This window comes from Euprymna scolopes, chromosome 15, assembly GCF_053919585.1.
Source record: "Euprymna scolopes isolate OS-2025 chromosome 15, ASM5391958v1, whole genome shotgun sequence".
Lineage (NCBI taxonomy): Eukaryota > Metazoa > Mollusca > Cephalopoda > Sepiida > Sepiolidae > Euprymna > Euprymna scolopes.
The window spans coordinates 55,074,932-55,092,301 of NC_136496.1; the positions used below are offsets into that span (position 1 = coordinate 55,074,932).

A 17,370-nucleotide genomic window follows, 5' to 3' on the forward strand; every position below is an offset into this window, starting at 1 on the left:
GTTATTGGAGAGTATTTTCTGTCAAACACATGGCAACATCTCTCTCTCTCTCTCTCTCTCTCTCTATATATATATATATATATATATATATATATATATATATAGAGAGAGAGAGAGAGAGAGAAGGGGGTGGAAATAGGGAGTAAGCTGATAAAAGTTAAAAAAAAATTGGTACTTATGTTTTGTCTGTAAATTTTTTTAAACTTTTATCAGCTTACTCCCTATTCCCCCCTCTCTCTCTATATATATATATATAGAGAGAGAGAGAGAGAAAGAGAGAGAGAGATGTTGCCATGTGTTTGACAGAAAATACTCTCCAATAACTTAAGCACTCATAATATGGTAGGTTAGGGGTTATAACTACATGTTTTAAATTTGCATTTTTCTTTTAATCAATCAAATATTGATCTTTAATTGTTAGTATTATCATTTGAAATTACTTTGATACATTGTATTATCCGGATAATATTTAGGCAAACAAGGTTTTGATAAACTTTTACAGCATTGCCTTTATAATTTGTTAAAAAGACAAATTTTGATAATTTTTTTACTTTAAAACCGGTGTATACATAAAAATATGTTGAAATGAATAAAAGCATTTCAAATGGAAGGAACATAGCACATAAGTTTACACATATTAGAAATTATGAAAAGAGTGTATAGTACTGTTTATAGGACAGTTGCATACTGGGTATTTGTGTTCAGAACAATTGCATCTTTAGACCCAAACACATCCTATCTATAATAACCTTGTGAAGCTTTTAATGGTAAATACCATAGAATTTGAAAACAAGCATCCATAGTAATTCTAAAATAAAAACAAATGGAATAAAATTAAGTTTATTTTTATTTAATATGCATATAAATTCTAAACTTAAGTGAAAATATGATTACTTCATATAAACATTACTGATTAATCAGCAAATTTTCTGTCACTAATGTTTTTACTGTAAGGAAAAAAGCATTGTGTTTGCTTGGACAAATTAATAGTTGATTGACAATTTGAAACTTTAAAAAAAAACGTGTGATAACTTAAAAAAATGATTAGAATTATCCATGGACGCAATTGTCTTCTATGCAACTGTGTTTCTACTGTGTGCTACCATTCAGAACAGTTCTTTTTAATAAAAAAAAAAAATGAGCTTCTCAATAATCTTAGCATTTTTGGATAAGTTCTTTTACACTTTCCTTTTTATTAGACAATATCCTCATGTCCATAAATATGTCTTCTTCCTCCGGTCCTGAATTATAATGTATGCCCGCCTTTCATTGCAATTCATCAGACTGATTGAACAATTAATGTCCTATAATATTACAATTACTGTTCCTGAATGATAAATTGTCTTCTATCAAATTCGACTGTACAGCAATGGCCTATTTATTCCTTGCTAAAACGACAGCATAAAGAGTCCATAATCAAAACTCTTTGTTCAATTTCTGACTATCATCATAAGTTTTGCTCTCATCAAATTTTGAAAGTTTTCACTACATTTGGTGACTATAACAACATACTGCTACCAATGTTAAAAAGGAAATGAAAGAGAATTGATAAGAAAGTGAGCAACACAATTCTAGGATTGCACTAGAAAACAGAAGTAGTTTCACCAGACAATTAATGTTCACCTGTCAAAATACACATTGACAGAGCTTAAATGGAATCCCTGATTTAAACTACTTTTTATGTGAAACAGTACCAAACCATCTGCTACTACTTTGTTTGCTTGTTAAGTAAGTCTGACTTCTGTACAGAGTTCATGAAGATTGTGCTTCATGATTATGTGTTCTGCATGAAGTTCTTGTTGGTTGCAGATATTTGTTAAACTGATTTTTACTACTAGCACTGAAAGCAACAAGTTTCAGTAGTTTATGTAAAGTCAGGGAAGGCTTGACTCAGAAGAATGCACAAAAGATGGCGCAGAAACAATGTTGCCACTTTCACTTCATTGATTTGCAGATTGGCACCTTAGACAATGATGGATCTTAATACCAACTCCTCTTAGATTTTCACCAGAACCTTGTTAGCCGAGTTGTGCTTCTAATACTCTTTGATGTCAAACTTGTCTGCCACGGATGGCCCTACCAGGAGCTAGAGTTCCAGAGAGTATAGCTCTAAGACTGCCATGTCATACTTGAGAGGAGATTTGCTGCTGGTTAGGTAGACTTCTTTCCTATGACGTTTATATACAAATCTAATGTACAAAAGCATCATGGAAACTGATTTCCAAGAGAATCAAGAGAATCATATCCAACAAATCAATAGGTTTTACACTGAGCACAGCCGGTTTTGCTTCCTATTGTTTTTGCATCAACTTGATTCATTCTATTCTTAAATTTTTTTCTACCTCAACTTCACTTATTGATAGTCTGTTTTTGAATTCATCCTATATGTAATTCTCCTCGTCTATATTTTCATGATTATCTCTTCCTAAAATTGCTTATTATTACTTATGAAAACCTGTGTTATACAATCACATAGGAGTCAAATATGGTTTAATTTTTTTTAGCATATTGCCTGTCCATGTTCACCAATTATAAAACTTTTATTTTTCTCCATTTTCTTTTAACATTAATACTCTTGTTACTTGAGTATACATTGGATTTCTATTTCATTCAAACCACAACATTAGCAAACAAGACTTTGTGTGTATTACTTTTTGACTGGAACTTAAAAATTGTAATGGAGCTGTGGAAGCAGTGGCTAACAGGAATGACTTCATCCATACAAAAAAATTTGTTGAGAAGCTGAAAAAAAAAACAAAAAAAAAACAAAACAAAAGAGTGTAGTAAGAACCAGGAAAGTTGAATTTGGCAAGAGAATAGCAACTATGAAGAAAGTTCTGAAATAGGATCTTTGTTACTCTTCGTATGAAATTTACAATGGCCAACATTCAAGATGGACTCTGGTTGTAGTTTTTGTATGAAATGAATTATTCACAAGAAGAGAAAAATAAAAATAATTATGTAAAGTTTTTCACAGAATTAAAAATAAAAAGAATGAAAATGTTGATTACAACTTTCTTTTTTCTGGTAGTTATGGTAGCCGATGAACAAGCCTTGATCTTGTTTTCAACAATTGATTCCTTGCTTATCAATCGGTCAAATGAGCTCTCTCTTGGTTCAAACTCCAACCTGAGCTCAAAAACTGATTTTCTTTGCTCTGCAGTGCCTTATATATGAAGGAGTGGTGTGGGTTGGAGCAGACATGGGTTTTCCATCTAACCAATCATTGTCTAATCCATTACACCTTTGTTCCCCCTGATTGGATAATCAACCACATCCCCCATACATCCCAATCAGGTAGATTTCCATGGAACAAAGTTTTTCATTGACAATTTTCTCGTGCAGCTGGCGACTTTAGTTCTTGACCACCAGGTCAAATTTTTAGCTGAAACAATCTGCTAGTGATCTCCAAATAATCACTTTTACAGCAAGATTGTTTCATATTTTTGACTTTGTTTTTTCCGTTACAAAGAAAATGTATTTCATATCGGCAACAACCATGCCATTTTTCTTTCTAGCTGGCAGGGTAATCTGTTGTCATCCAGGACCTGTCATTAAAATAAAAAGGCTCTAATTCATTTTTCGCTGGCCCCCTTTTGGGGCAATTTTCAACCATAGCTCTAATTTTGCTCTCCTTAACCCCCTCCTCTGCGGTAATCTCTTAACATCGTGGCTGGTTGGATCACTGTGTCCTCTTTTGTGTAAATTTCTACACCCCCTTTCTCTAGATGGCAACTGAAACATAGTTGTTTTATTTTTTCCCAAATTAATTGGATTGGACATGATAAAAAATTTCCTCAAATCAGTATAATTTTATGTTTTTACCATTAGTTTAAATATTATTTGTATGTGTGTAAGAGACACATTTTCTCAAGAAGCCATTGAACAATGGCTAGAAGATAAGTGTTCTCACAATTCAATGAAGAATATATTGCTGTGGTAAAATCTGTATTAAAATAGAACTTAAATTATAGAAAAGCATTAATTTTGTAGAATTAAGCTCAGCTTAGAAGCTCTTTTGAAAATTGGTATAATTTTGTCTGATTTGATTGTTTCAGAACGTTTTAGATGAGGATTGATAATGAGTTACATTACTATTCTCATCTTGGTTGTTACTTTCACAGCGTTTCAGCCAATGTGAATTTTGACATTATTCAGGTGCATCTTTTCGAACTTGGAAATCTTTATGTTGAATTTGAGGAACCTATGCAGAAGTTTTCTGTTTAAAATTATGGATGGGTTACTGAGTTTGAAAAAATGCACCTGAAGAAGATTGGGGGTTACATCGGCTAAAATGTAAAAATAACACCCGAAATGTGAATAGTAGTCTGGATGATCCAAATTTAATCTATATAAATAAAAGAGATGTCTGAGCAAGGTCACTACATATATATATATATATATATATATATATATATATATATATATATATATATATATAGTAGCAGGGAGGAGGTTTGTAAGAAAAGAAAGAGGCAGGGTTGAAATCAGCCAGGAGCGAAACTGAAAGCAAAATTTTGTAAGTAAAAACAGACACCCCCCCCAAAAAAAAACGACACAAAGCATAAGACCATAAATAAGCACTCTATCCACTAAGATTCTAACGTTTCTATCACATTGTAAATTTATCTCTTTAAAAAAAAAGTTAGAAACTTGTTTCTGCATGTGTGTTTAAGATTCAGCGTCGTAGAGATAATTTTTACATAAATCTCCCTTCAAATAAAACATTTCTACATGAAATAATTGACCATTTTTTTCTAATTTTTCGATATTATTTGTCCAGGAGATCACTCGAGAAATGTTCGGATGTGTGGAGGTGTGGTTAAGGGTGTTGGTTGAGAACCCCCCCCCCCAAAAAAAAACAAAAAACAAAAAACAAAAACAAAAACAAAAAACAGCTAGTATCCGTGCAAGCACACAAAAAAAAAAAATTAATAGTAGTAAGAAGGCTCAAACCCATAACACGCCAGAGGAATAGGAGATGAAAAAAGCAAACAGTTTTATGAATGCGCTCACCACGATTGTGACATCACGGGTGATTGAAATAATATCTTTTAGGTGACATCGATGACGCAAGGTTTGAATGACTTACAAAAATGTCAACTAAAAAAGTGACCCCTCCTTGTAAAAACGGCCGAGTTGACAGTGAAAGAATTAATGTTTTTGGCTAATTTTTCGATATTTGTCATCTGAATTTTGTCACGGTCTGACATGTTTGTTGAAAGTTTTTGGCAGACATACAAACACACGCACACACACACATACATACATACATACATACATACACGATCCTGGATATGACCTTAAACTATATCCGATGGTAAGGCCCCAGCTTACGGGCTTTGGGGAGTGTGGAGCCGCCCTTTAATTGCCATTGCTCTCAGGTCCACTCTGACCCAGAGTGGTAGTACCTGTTAGGGTCCCAACTATGGGTTAAATAGAAACCAATCTGAAAAAAAAAACAAAAAAAAAAAACAAAAACAAATGTATTCTATTAAAGAAATTTTCTTCAAATTCACTGGATTCAGCATTAAATAATCTGAAAAGGGTTGATATGCCGTAAACCAATCAACCAACCAACCAACCAACAACATACATACACACATTTTGCATTTTATATTATAAATATATTTCATTCTGCTAGAACGTTTCCATCTTAAACTCAACGTAATTATGCAGAATATAGAAATTGCATAAATAAAATTCAGCGAAACGAATCCAATCATCTATAAAAAGAACAAACAAAATGAAGAAGCAATTAATTATTGCTTGTTTTTCAAAGAAATATGCAAATTTAAAATAAAAAAAAAAAACACATGCTAATTCATAGTCAACTGTGAATATACAGTGGGGGTCAAAAGTGTTTGCAAATTGTATAAATTGATAAATTTATGCTTCAATATTTTCCAATATAATAACTATGCTACTCACTGTTTGATATGCAAATATATGAAGTAAATTCATAGAAACGGAAACCAAATAATCATATTCTGGGGGGGGGGTATGGATCTTTAAATGATTTCAGGAAGTAATATGGGCCAAAAGAGTTTGCAAGCACTCATTTATCCGCAATAAATACCATTTTTAAACATAATATAATTCGAAAAATTGTGTCATCATGATTATAGTACCATATATTGATAACATATTACAAGAAAACAACAGTTATTACTCAAATAACAATTAACAGAACAATATGAATTTATGAAAGTATTAACCCCTTTATTCGCTTTCCTCTATTTTTAATCAAATCAACCAGCCTCCTATCAACAGAGGATGTTAATGTATACACTTGCTGAGGTGTGATTTCAGAAGATACCTTCTTGATTCTCTCCTAAATGTCTTTTTTACTATGGAATTGATGCCCATTTTCGTAAACCTTCCTCTTCAGAATCGACCAGAGGTTCTCTATCGGATTCAAATCAGGGCTCTGAGGTGGCCAGTCCATCAGACGTTCACCAGAGATTCCCTTGTCTGAAAGCCAAGCTTTTGTGAACCAAGAAGTATGGCTTGGGGCATTGTCTTGTTGGATAATTAGATTCTGGTTGAGAGCATCATTTTGTGAATTCAACCAGGGCAATAAATTTGCTTCCAAAAACTTGCAGTAGTTCACAGAATTCATTTTGACACAGTCAGGGACAAGAAAAGGACCAACAATCACACATTTTGAAAATTGGTTTTCAAATATTTAGTGGCCTATGCTAGTCGCTTCTGACAGTTTATGTTACTCAAAGGAGGACATTTTGTCTATGTTCTCTGGTCGGTTATCTGTTTCAAAATCCGATTTTGGGTCCTTTTAGAGATGCCAGACACTCCTGCATGGTCGAAAATAGCTTTGCTTGAGCTGTGTGAGTTGGCTAGCAAACTCCTCTTGATTTTTCTAATATCTCGTGGTGAAGTCACCTTTGGTCTGCCACTTTTATGCTTTTTTCTTCCATCTTTGCCGTCAATGACGAAACGTTTCACAGTTCGATGATCTCGTTTAAAAATTTTCGAAATTTCCAATGTAGATTTCTTTGCAGCAAGAAATGTAACAATTTCACCCTTCTCCCTATCCATCAACATCTTTCCTTTAGCCATTATCAATAAATTAAGATTACCTGCATAAACTTTTGGCTCACCTGAAAAGTGGAAAATGTTGAACTATTATCAAATTCTGGCTTTTATCGTAAAATGTAGTAATGGAACGAACCAGAATGGCAACCAGCAAATGATGGAAGAGTCCAAAATGAAAAATAAAGCAAAATTAATAAAAAAATTGAGAAAAAATAGGTCTGCAAACTCTTTTGACCCCCACTGTATAAATAATAACTTTATTATATTTACTGCTGAGATATTTTCTGCGACCCTGTTCACACTTATGATTCCAAGTTCACATTGTTCAAGGAGATTTGAAACAACCACCATATGAAAAAGAAGACTTTCCTCAAAATATATTATGGAACACAGTGTTTAAATATTCCTATCAATCAAATATATCTATCTACCTACACATTTATATTCTGCATATATGTTTACTTATATTTTACTATGAGCATTTACTTACATACTTACTTGCCTTATTCTGAAATTTGTAGGTACCGGCTATCCTCTCCCCTTAATTTTTTTTTTCAATTCTTTATTTATTTACTCATCTATTTACTTAGATGTATGTATATATATATATATATATATGTGTGTGTGTGTGTGTATATGGGTGTGTTTGTTGTGTGTGTGTATGTATGTATATATATATATATATATATATAATTGTATTTATTCATATATGTGTATGTATTTAACTTATCATTAATTCATTTGCTTCCTTTAATAACTCCTGCTGATAATTTAATTCTTAAGTAATAGCTTGTATATTTCAGCTGACCCCTTTTTTGCTTTAAATTTGACACCATTTCAACGTCATCTTGTCTGAGTCATTTTGACATTGGCTTTTCTATTCTAAAATTAACTCAATCACCATTCAATTTTTTTTTCTTCTTCACTCATTCTTCTAAAATCAGCCCAGCCTTGCCAGTCGTTTTAAATTCTTTTTCTATGCACATCTTATCTTTCTTTTAATAATATTATTTGAACTCATTCCTTTTTCCTTGTACACATTTGTGAATTATTCCACAGATTTCTGCCTTTTGGATTACTTTGGACCATCTTCCAATTACGCAATTCCCTTGGATTTTACTTGTGGAAATGGAAATTTAACCAACATTTTGAATTTTTGAATTTTACCGTTATTGGATATTTTACCCTTCATCAGACTATCCATTCACGTGAAATCACCTTTTATTAAATACTTTTGCCATCAAAATCTGATCCCGCATTTTGCTAAATCCTACCCTCAGATGAGAAGGAAAGTATTTCTTCGAAACTTTGCGGATTAAGGACTATCCACTTATTTTGTGCTTCTTTTTTAAAATTAATTGTGTTTTTAACTCTTTTTCAAAGTCTTTTTAACATGTTTTATTAACTACTTATCTTATTATAAGGTCTATTTCCTATTTGGTTTTATTAAGCTTTTACATCTGGTTGAGATTACTTTATAAATATTAACTCTTCAATATTTATACTATACTTTAGTCCTGCCATCTTGGATTATTTTGGTAAACTTAACTGTAATTCTTATATATATATATATATATATATATATATATATATATATATATATATATATATATATATACCACTTGTTTTTATTGTTTTGTCTTCCTTTCTAAATTCTGACAGCATTCTATTCCTTGCATTGTGATAGCCTCCTACCACTTCCCTAAATACATAACTCCCACAGTGTTTCAAGCAAACTACATTTCATTATTACTCAACTTTTTTACTTTATGAGAATTTTATCAATAGCCATAATAAAAAGATGTGTATGTCTATGCATCTTTCTACCTGATTACTACTGAATAATATTTAACAAGCAACAATGAAGGGAATAGAGGAATTAATACGAGAAGGTTAATTGGAAAAAACAGGATGTTTTAAACACAAAAGACCATGAATTAAGTTAATTTTCTCTTAAAACCCCAAATAAATCACACTGAAAAGATGTGAAAAGAAACTTATTATTATGGCTTTATTTTTACATTTCTGAAATATATATCGTTCAATGAATGAAAATTCCCTTTTATCAATAAACAAAATGAATACTGCATTTGTTACATTATTTGCCGTGGATAGGTTGATGAGTTTTCTCAGATTGGATGCTATTATTTACTTTAGTTACATATTTTAGCCATCCTGATACTAGTTTTGATATTTACAGTATTCCAGCTGTTTTAATCTTTGGCTTTCTTTGGTTAATTTGATTGCAAAAAAAAAAAAAAAAAAAAAAAATAGAAAAAAAGAAAAGAAACAAAACAAAAACATTTCTCTGAACATATTAAAATAAATATTTATTACTCTACTTATATTGTAAGCTTGAGAAACACACACACACACACACACACACACACACACACACACACATATACACACACTAGCTGTACCTGCCTGACCACATGTTGTTGTGTCGGAGTCTGGTTGATGCAACTATTAGATTGATTTGTATCTTAGAGACACACAAGCAAAAACACACGAAAGCACAAACCCAAAAAACACACACACACAAAAACACACACAAAAACACACACAAAAACACACACACACACACACACACACACACACACACACACACACACACACACACACAAAAGAACCACAAACACACTCACACACACAGAGAAAATAAGCACAAAAATGCATACACACAGAAACATATGGATGCACACCTGCACAACCAAACTCACAAAGTCACGCATAAACATGCACACATACCCACACGCACACACTTCGAAAATAGTAAAGAGTAATAAGTTTAAAGGCTTTAAAATCACACATAAAGAGATTTGGAAGTACATAAAATGTCAATTCACAGTTATGATTAAATGTTAGAGTCAAGCATTTTAATTATCTGTGTAAAGAAAAAACAAAGAAAATAGCATTGTTGAGTGTCTGGTAAGGAGAATCGTAGAAGGAAGCACGGGTATTTGTGCTAGTATATATGATATCATGTTGGGTTAAACAGAGCTGAGAAGGAAACAATAACAGAATATCAAGGTTTTACATATAAAATAAAAAGAATACCAAGGTTTTGCATATAAAATAAAAAGAATACTAAGGTTTAGATATAAAATAAAAAGAATACCAAGGTTTTGCATATAAAATAAAAAGAATACCAAGGTTTTACATAAAAAATAAAAAGAATACCAAGGTTTTATATATAAAATAAAGAAAAGAATACCAAGGTTTTACATATAAAATAAAAAGAAGAATACCAAGGTTTTAGATATAAAATAAAAAGAATACCAAGGTTTTGCATATAAAATAAAAAAAAGAATACCAAGGTTTTACATATAAAATAAAAAAAAGAATACCAAGGTTTTACATATAAAATAAAAAGAAGAATACCAAGGTTTTGCATATAAAATAAAAAGAAGAATACCAAGGTTTTAGATATAAAATAAAAAGAAGAATACCAAGGTTTTAGATATAAAATAAAAGAAGAATACCAAGGTTTTAGATATAAAATAAAAAGAATACCAAGGTTTTACATATAAAATAAAAAGAATACCAAGGTTTTACATATAAAATAAAAAGAATACCAAGGTTTTGCATATAAAATAAAAAAAAAGAATACCAAGGTTTTACATATAAAATAAAAAGAATACCAAGGTTTTGCATATAAAATAAAAAGAATACCAAGGTTTTGCATATAAAATAAAAAGAATACCAAGGTTTTGCATATAAAATAAAAAGAATACCAAGGTTTTGCATATAAAATAATAAAAAGAATACCAAGGTTTTACATATAAAATAAAAAGAATACCAAGGTTTTGCATATAAAATAATAAAAAGAATACCAAGGTTTTACATATAAAATAAAAAGAATACCAAGGTTTTACATATAAAATAAAAAGAAGAATATCTAGATTTTGCATATAAAATAATACCTAGATTTTGCATATAAAATAAAAAGAAACTGGAATTTTAGAAAGATCTCTACAATTCCAGTAATTATTAGAGCAGCTGGACTCATACAAAATAATTTCAATTGCACTTAGAGGGACGGTCAGAATCTTAAAAATATCTCTCTGCTGAAATAGGAGATAGCAGGACATGCCCGCCCACATGCACAGACAAACCCACGCATAGAACTGCACATACACACATATGCAAAAACACACACATACATGCACACACAAAAATAAGCACAAACGTGTGCACACACACACACACACACACATACACACACACACACGTACACACACACACGCACACACACATACAACCAAACTCATGCATACACACACTTCGAAAATAGTTTAAAGACTTTAAAATCACACATAAGGAGATTTTGAAGTACATAAAATGTCAATTTATGGTTATGATTAATGTTAATCAAGCATTATAGTTAACTGTGCAAAGAAAAACAGTGCTAACCATATATGTTATTATTTTTATTTATTTTTTTTCTGGGATTGTATTTTTTAGGGTTGGTACTGGAAAGAATTCAAAGTGAAAAAAATGATTAAAAAAAAATATGAACGACCCATTACAAAACAAACTAAAATGAAAAATGAAAAAAAAATAGCATTGTTCACTGTTTGGTGCAAAGAATCGAAGAAATAAAAAAACAATGCTAACTGTAAATGTTAATTATGTTTGTATCAGGGATGTTTTTTTTTTAAGGGGGTAGTTTCGTGTTGACAAAGTCTGTGTAGGTAACGGTAAGGGTATTAATATGTAAAATTACGATTTTGAATGGTTAAGATTTTTGTAGTTGGTTTAATATTTATAAAATTATTGCTTTGTGTAGAGAGAGAAACCATGTTTGTGAAGATCTGATGCGTTTGTTTTTTGAATAAGTTGTTTATTCCCAAATAATGGATCTGTCAGTTCTCACCCAATGAGAAAAGCCGGAAATTTTATTTTTTAATAGGTAACTGGAAAGATAATTGTATGTATATGAGTGTATGAACCAGTTACAAAAGGTGCCAGGAAAAAATAGTTATAAGGTGTGTATATGGTCTCAGTGATGAGTGGAGGCAGTAAGAAGACTGTAGATTTAGAGGGAAAAATAGGAACTACCTTGTCAAAAGCTGTTGCGATTGTGATGATGTTGTTTCTTGGATGTAATGTAGAATTTTATTATAACAATCAAATGTGTCTAAAATGGCATTCTAAAGTTACATAAAATAGTGGCTAATAATGTAGACATAATAAATCTGTATGTGGCGTATATTGTTGCAAATCTATGGTATTTTGGTCCAGAGGGGAATTTCTGCAATCATTTTATTATATAGTAGATAGATAAAACAACAGGGAAAAATTATAATTACCGAATGAGTAATGCATAACACATCACTCAATAAGTCTTGATCCTAACAAAACAATTTCTTGGCAAAATTCAACTTTATTCATAAATGTAATCTCCTTGTAAGGTGATAAACTGATTGTAACGGTTCTCTAACAATCTAATGTTTTTTTGTAGACAGACTTGTTATTTGTTTCAAAATACACCTTGGTTTCCAATATCAGTTCTTTGTTGAAACCAAATATTTTTCCTTGGAGTATTCTTTTAAGGTTTGCAAATAGATAGTATTTGCCAAGGGCCAAATCCGGATGAAAAGAAGCAATTCAAAGTGCAATTCATATAGTTTTGCCATCTTTGCAATCAAGTTGTGACATGATGCATCATTTTTATGAAAGAGTTGTTTTTTCTCCCTGATTTATACCCGTTTTTTATGATTACTTCCTTCAAGTAGATCAATGATGCTAGATAATAATCACTATCGCTGGTTGTTTCTTTTTCAAGTTGATTGATAAACAAAATAGCTTATACATTCAAAAATATGGAGTTTATAACTTTTCATTGATCACTTTGGAAGACTCTCTGCAGGTTAATCAGTTGACTGACAATTTGACTAAAGAGTGAATTGGTGAAATCATGTTTCATCCATTGTCACGTATTCATTCCAACAGACTTTTTTTTGCATTGAAACAGTTGCAAACAATGCTCTAAAGTTTTGATGCATTGTTGTTTGGATTGACTAAGCAAACGTGGAACCTCGTTTTAATACAGCTTTTTTATTGACAAATGTTCATGCAAAATGGTGAATGTATGTGTATACATGTATGTGTATGTACGGGTAATTCAATGTCAAATCATCCAGGCTTAATAGTCATGTTCTCAGATTTTGTAATTTACATCACATAAAAACCAAGAAATCCTGTAAATTTGAGCATGAAAAATGGAAAATGCTCTAAGTTGCCAACTTAGAGCATTTTCCATTTTGCATAAACTGCATTTTCTTGGAAACATGAAAATTTACCTGAGCAAGTATTTTTGACTCAAGGAATCTAAAAATGGTATTAGATTTGTTCACTCAGAAATGAAGTCTTCTATTTGATCTTTTATTTGATCTTCTATTTGATCTTATATTTGATCTTCTATTTGATCTTCTATTTGATCTTCTATTTGATCGCATTTCTGAATTTTTGAGATGAGGATTGGTTATTTGGATTTTACAGATTACTTTTCTTTTCTTGTGATTTTATCAGATTATGAAATCTTTAGCATGTGTCCCAATATGTGGAAAAGTGATATGGCTGAGGAGTTACTGTTTTTGTTTTATTTATTTTGGACATTCATGCAGACACTACGAAGCACATCTGGGCCCAAAATTGTAAAAAGTTCTTTTTTGTCCGAGGGCTCAGAAATACTCTATTGTGGAAAGCAACTAGTTTTGGTATGTGAAATGTGGTTGGGGAGACCATTTAAATTTATATAAATTTATATAAAATTCATATTGTAATTAGAAAGTTAAATAGTCAAAGTCTCATAGTGATCATATATTCAGAATAAAAGTAAACTTCACAAGAAAAACCAATATACAACAAAATTATCTGTATTATTTTTTATCCCACTTAAATGCAGAAATCGTTTTCTCATACTCTTCATCAATTATTCTGTATATTCTTCCTGTATATGTTGTTTGGGAAAGAATTCAAAGAATTTGATTAGAACAAACCTTGTATCATCATTTTGTGGTCAAAGAAATGTCTTATGTGATTCATTAGGATGCATGAACTTGACAGTTACATCATTTCTGAAGTAAGGACCAAAGTGGAGTGTTGCAAACTCATGGCCACTTGGATCCAGGTCATGAGGTGCTCAGCCACTAGGATCCCGTTCTAGAGCATTACGGGTGGTCACCTATGGCCAGCAGGTAGCTCTATTAAGGGACTTTTACCCTCTGCAGGTGGGAGGGGGGGCAGTCTGTGTATTCTGGAGCCTCGCTGACAGGATCTTTAAATGTGTAAAGCTGTTATGTTTCAAGTTCTTTCAGTATTTCTTTGTGATGTTGACTTTAGTTATTTTGTTTCATAGTACATCAACCCATTTGGGTTATTCATGTTGCATCCAGTTATTTTTTAGAAGGGTTTTATTTTTCAAGCTCTTTGTATCTTCAATCACTAGTTTGTAGTGTTTGGTTTGGTTGTTTTGTAGTGGATTTTGTCGTTTTTGTTCCTTGTCCTGCAGAACATGACTGAGTTTTTCAATGAAAGAGGGAAAGGAGTTACAGTAATAATGTTTGGTACATTTTAAGTTAAAAAAACAATTAGGAAGTGGGGGAGATAGAAAGGGAAAATGGGGAGAGGAAAAAGGAAAAGGGGGGGGGTTGTTATTTTTGGTTTTTGTAGAACAATAATTAAGTTTTGCAAAAGGAAATAGAAAAACAGAAAGCATCAATGTTGATGTGCATTTCATCTCAGGAAGACACTTTTGTCTAAAGCTGGTTTTGTGAACCATGTGAAGTCACACAATGTTGAACAAGACCAACAATTTTAAGAGAATGTGCTGACACTCAGATTACTCAAATGTTGTAATATCTGTGGATTAATCTGTAAATCAGTAAACGGTTTGACAATACATTCAACGGTGCAAAGAGCTTTCGGTTGGTTTCAATAAAAAGCAGGGCAATGTTGGCAGCTAGTTTGGCTGCCCCATACACAAAGTTACAATCTTCAAAGGAAGAAAATTTAAATAAAAATAAAAACATTCCAGTAAATATAGGAGCAATTGGACTCATGAAAAAGAATTTCAAAATCTACCTGTCGAATATAACCTGTGAACCAAGTGCAAGAGAAATACAAACACTTTCACTCAAAGGAACAGTTAAAATTTTAAAAAGATTTCTCGGTTGGAGTAATTGAAACAGTAGGTGAATGTCTGGCATCCAGTAGGATACCACATCCTCATAAAAGACAAAGCAATTATAAAATTTGAATGCCTACTAGACACCACCCTCAGGTGTTTTCAGTCTTTCTGTATAGGGGTTTGTAAGAATTCTGGTATGAGGATAATTCTCCTTAGAAGTAAACATTGACCAAATATTAAAAAAATGATGTGCTGTCTCCTCATGTCATCCAGCACATCCTCCAGGTTGTAAACAGGGGCAGCTTTTAATAAAAAGAAAATAGAAAGCCATTGGTAATAAGGAAATGATGTAACAAAATGTGGAGGAAAATGAAAACAAATCCATTCACTTGTTGATCAATCTGAACTCTGTGTATTCATGACATCTGAATAAGCATCCACTTTAACAGCAAAATCACCTTTGTTGAATGACTCCACTGCCAACAGTATAAACTATGAGATCTACCAAGGCAGCAATAAAAAGAGTAAGTATTGCTTTCTAGAGACTTATACCATTTAATACATCTCTCATGGAGCTGAACCAATTTATGCATGCTGCAGGACTCTACAGTGTTAAAAAAAAAAAGCAAAAACAGTCCAAGGCAAAAAGCAAAGCACCACACTGGAAATAGTAGTTCCAAAATTAGATGAACCTATGCAGACATAAATTGTCTTGAATAAAACAATTCCTTGTCATCTCTGCAGTGTAGGGATGATTGAAGAACATCATCTGCAAGCTTAGTAAAAAATATGGCACAAAAGTATGGGAGCTGAAGAACATAGCTAAGGAACTTGAGGCCAGGATTCCAGAACTTGTCACAAGAATAAAAAAAAAAAGGAAAACAAGAATAGGGTGAAAACCGAAAATAAATGGTTTAAGCAAAATACTTGACGTTTCTACTGTGGCTTAATAATATATATGATAATGGTCGATAAGCTACCCAAAACACAAGAGCTGGAGAATCATTGGAAGCCTCTGTTTGAAAATGAAGTTACCTCTAATGAAGAGAGCCCATTGGATCCAAGATGTTGCAAAAAGCAACATAAACAAACTTGAAATGCCAGAGCCAAAGATAACAGCTGGTATGTAAAACAAAAGCTATATCCAGAACTACAAAAAACCTGGTGTAGAAACCTACCCAATTTCTGTCTTAAACAACTAACAGCACTGCATGGTCATTATAGCAGTTGCTTGAACAGACTCTTGAGGAGTGAAAAGGCCACAACAGCATGGCTGTTGAAAGGAGACACAACCCTCATACTGAAAACGAGTGAAACACAACACCCTAGTAAGTACAGAGCCATCTGCTGTCTCATTATTCCCTACAATCTCTTCACTAGCTTGGTTGCAGACAGTATCTATCAACACTTCTTCTTTGAAGCATACTTGGAAAAAGAACACTTAGTCAGTTGTGGATAGGTGACAATTTAGGAATGCCAGGCCCTGTATGTAGAAGAACCTACCTGCACAAACTGCCAAACACTGTTATCTCTCCTAGTGCTGCCTTCTTCCAATATCTTCAGTTTCTCTGATATCTTGCACAACATCAATTTACAATTGGCCAAAATAAATTTGTCTACTTTATAAACATTCAAAGTTGAGATTTTTTTTATTGTTGTGAAAATTTGCAACATTATTTTAATTTTAAACTAATAATCCAATTAGGCTCAAGTTTTCATAGTGCTATTTGAAGGTTAGTACTTTTTGCAAAAATCATGGATTTTTTTTAACTGTGAGATTTATTGAATGATTTGTCAGCTTTTTTGGGGAGCATGATCATTTAAATAAGTGATGAATTTACTTTTGATGAGTCTCTGATAAAAAAATAAATACATTTTCTAATAAAACATAAACAGACATCCTATATTACCTGGGAATGCATAAACATCCTGAGCCTTATATTACCTCTTCTATTTTTACTTTTTATTATTTTCAATTTTCAATAAAATAAAGTAAAATATCATCTTTGCTGTTGATATATTCATTATTTTAAAATGTAAAATTAATATCACTATTAAATTTCTTGTAAATTTTTACTTGAAAAAATTGTTTAATTTTGCCATCCATTTTCAGTTGTACAGCAAAAAAAGCAGATACCGCGACTAGAGTATCGAATTATATTATTTGAATTATTTAA

The 17,370-nt window shown here is 31.8% G+C and overlaps 1 protein-coding gene and 1 long non-coding RNA gene across 3 annotated transcripts in view; both read left to right on the plus strand.

The window, feature by feature from the left end:
• Window positions 1–17,370, plus strand: part of LOC145293835 (GRIP1-associated protein 1-like) — a 690,744-nt gene that overhangs the window by 152,079 nt on the left and 521,295 nt on the right. The gene's annotated exons all lie outside the window — the stretch shown is intronic.
• LOC145293831 (uncharacterized) lies at window positions 489–15,825 on the plus strand. The gene is made up of 2 exons (XR_013869776.1): window positions 489–10,512; window positions 10,577–15,825. It is a non-coding gene; the product is annotated as an uncharacterized LOC145293831 (long non-coding RNA).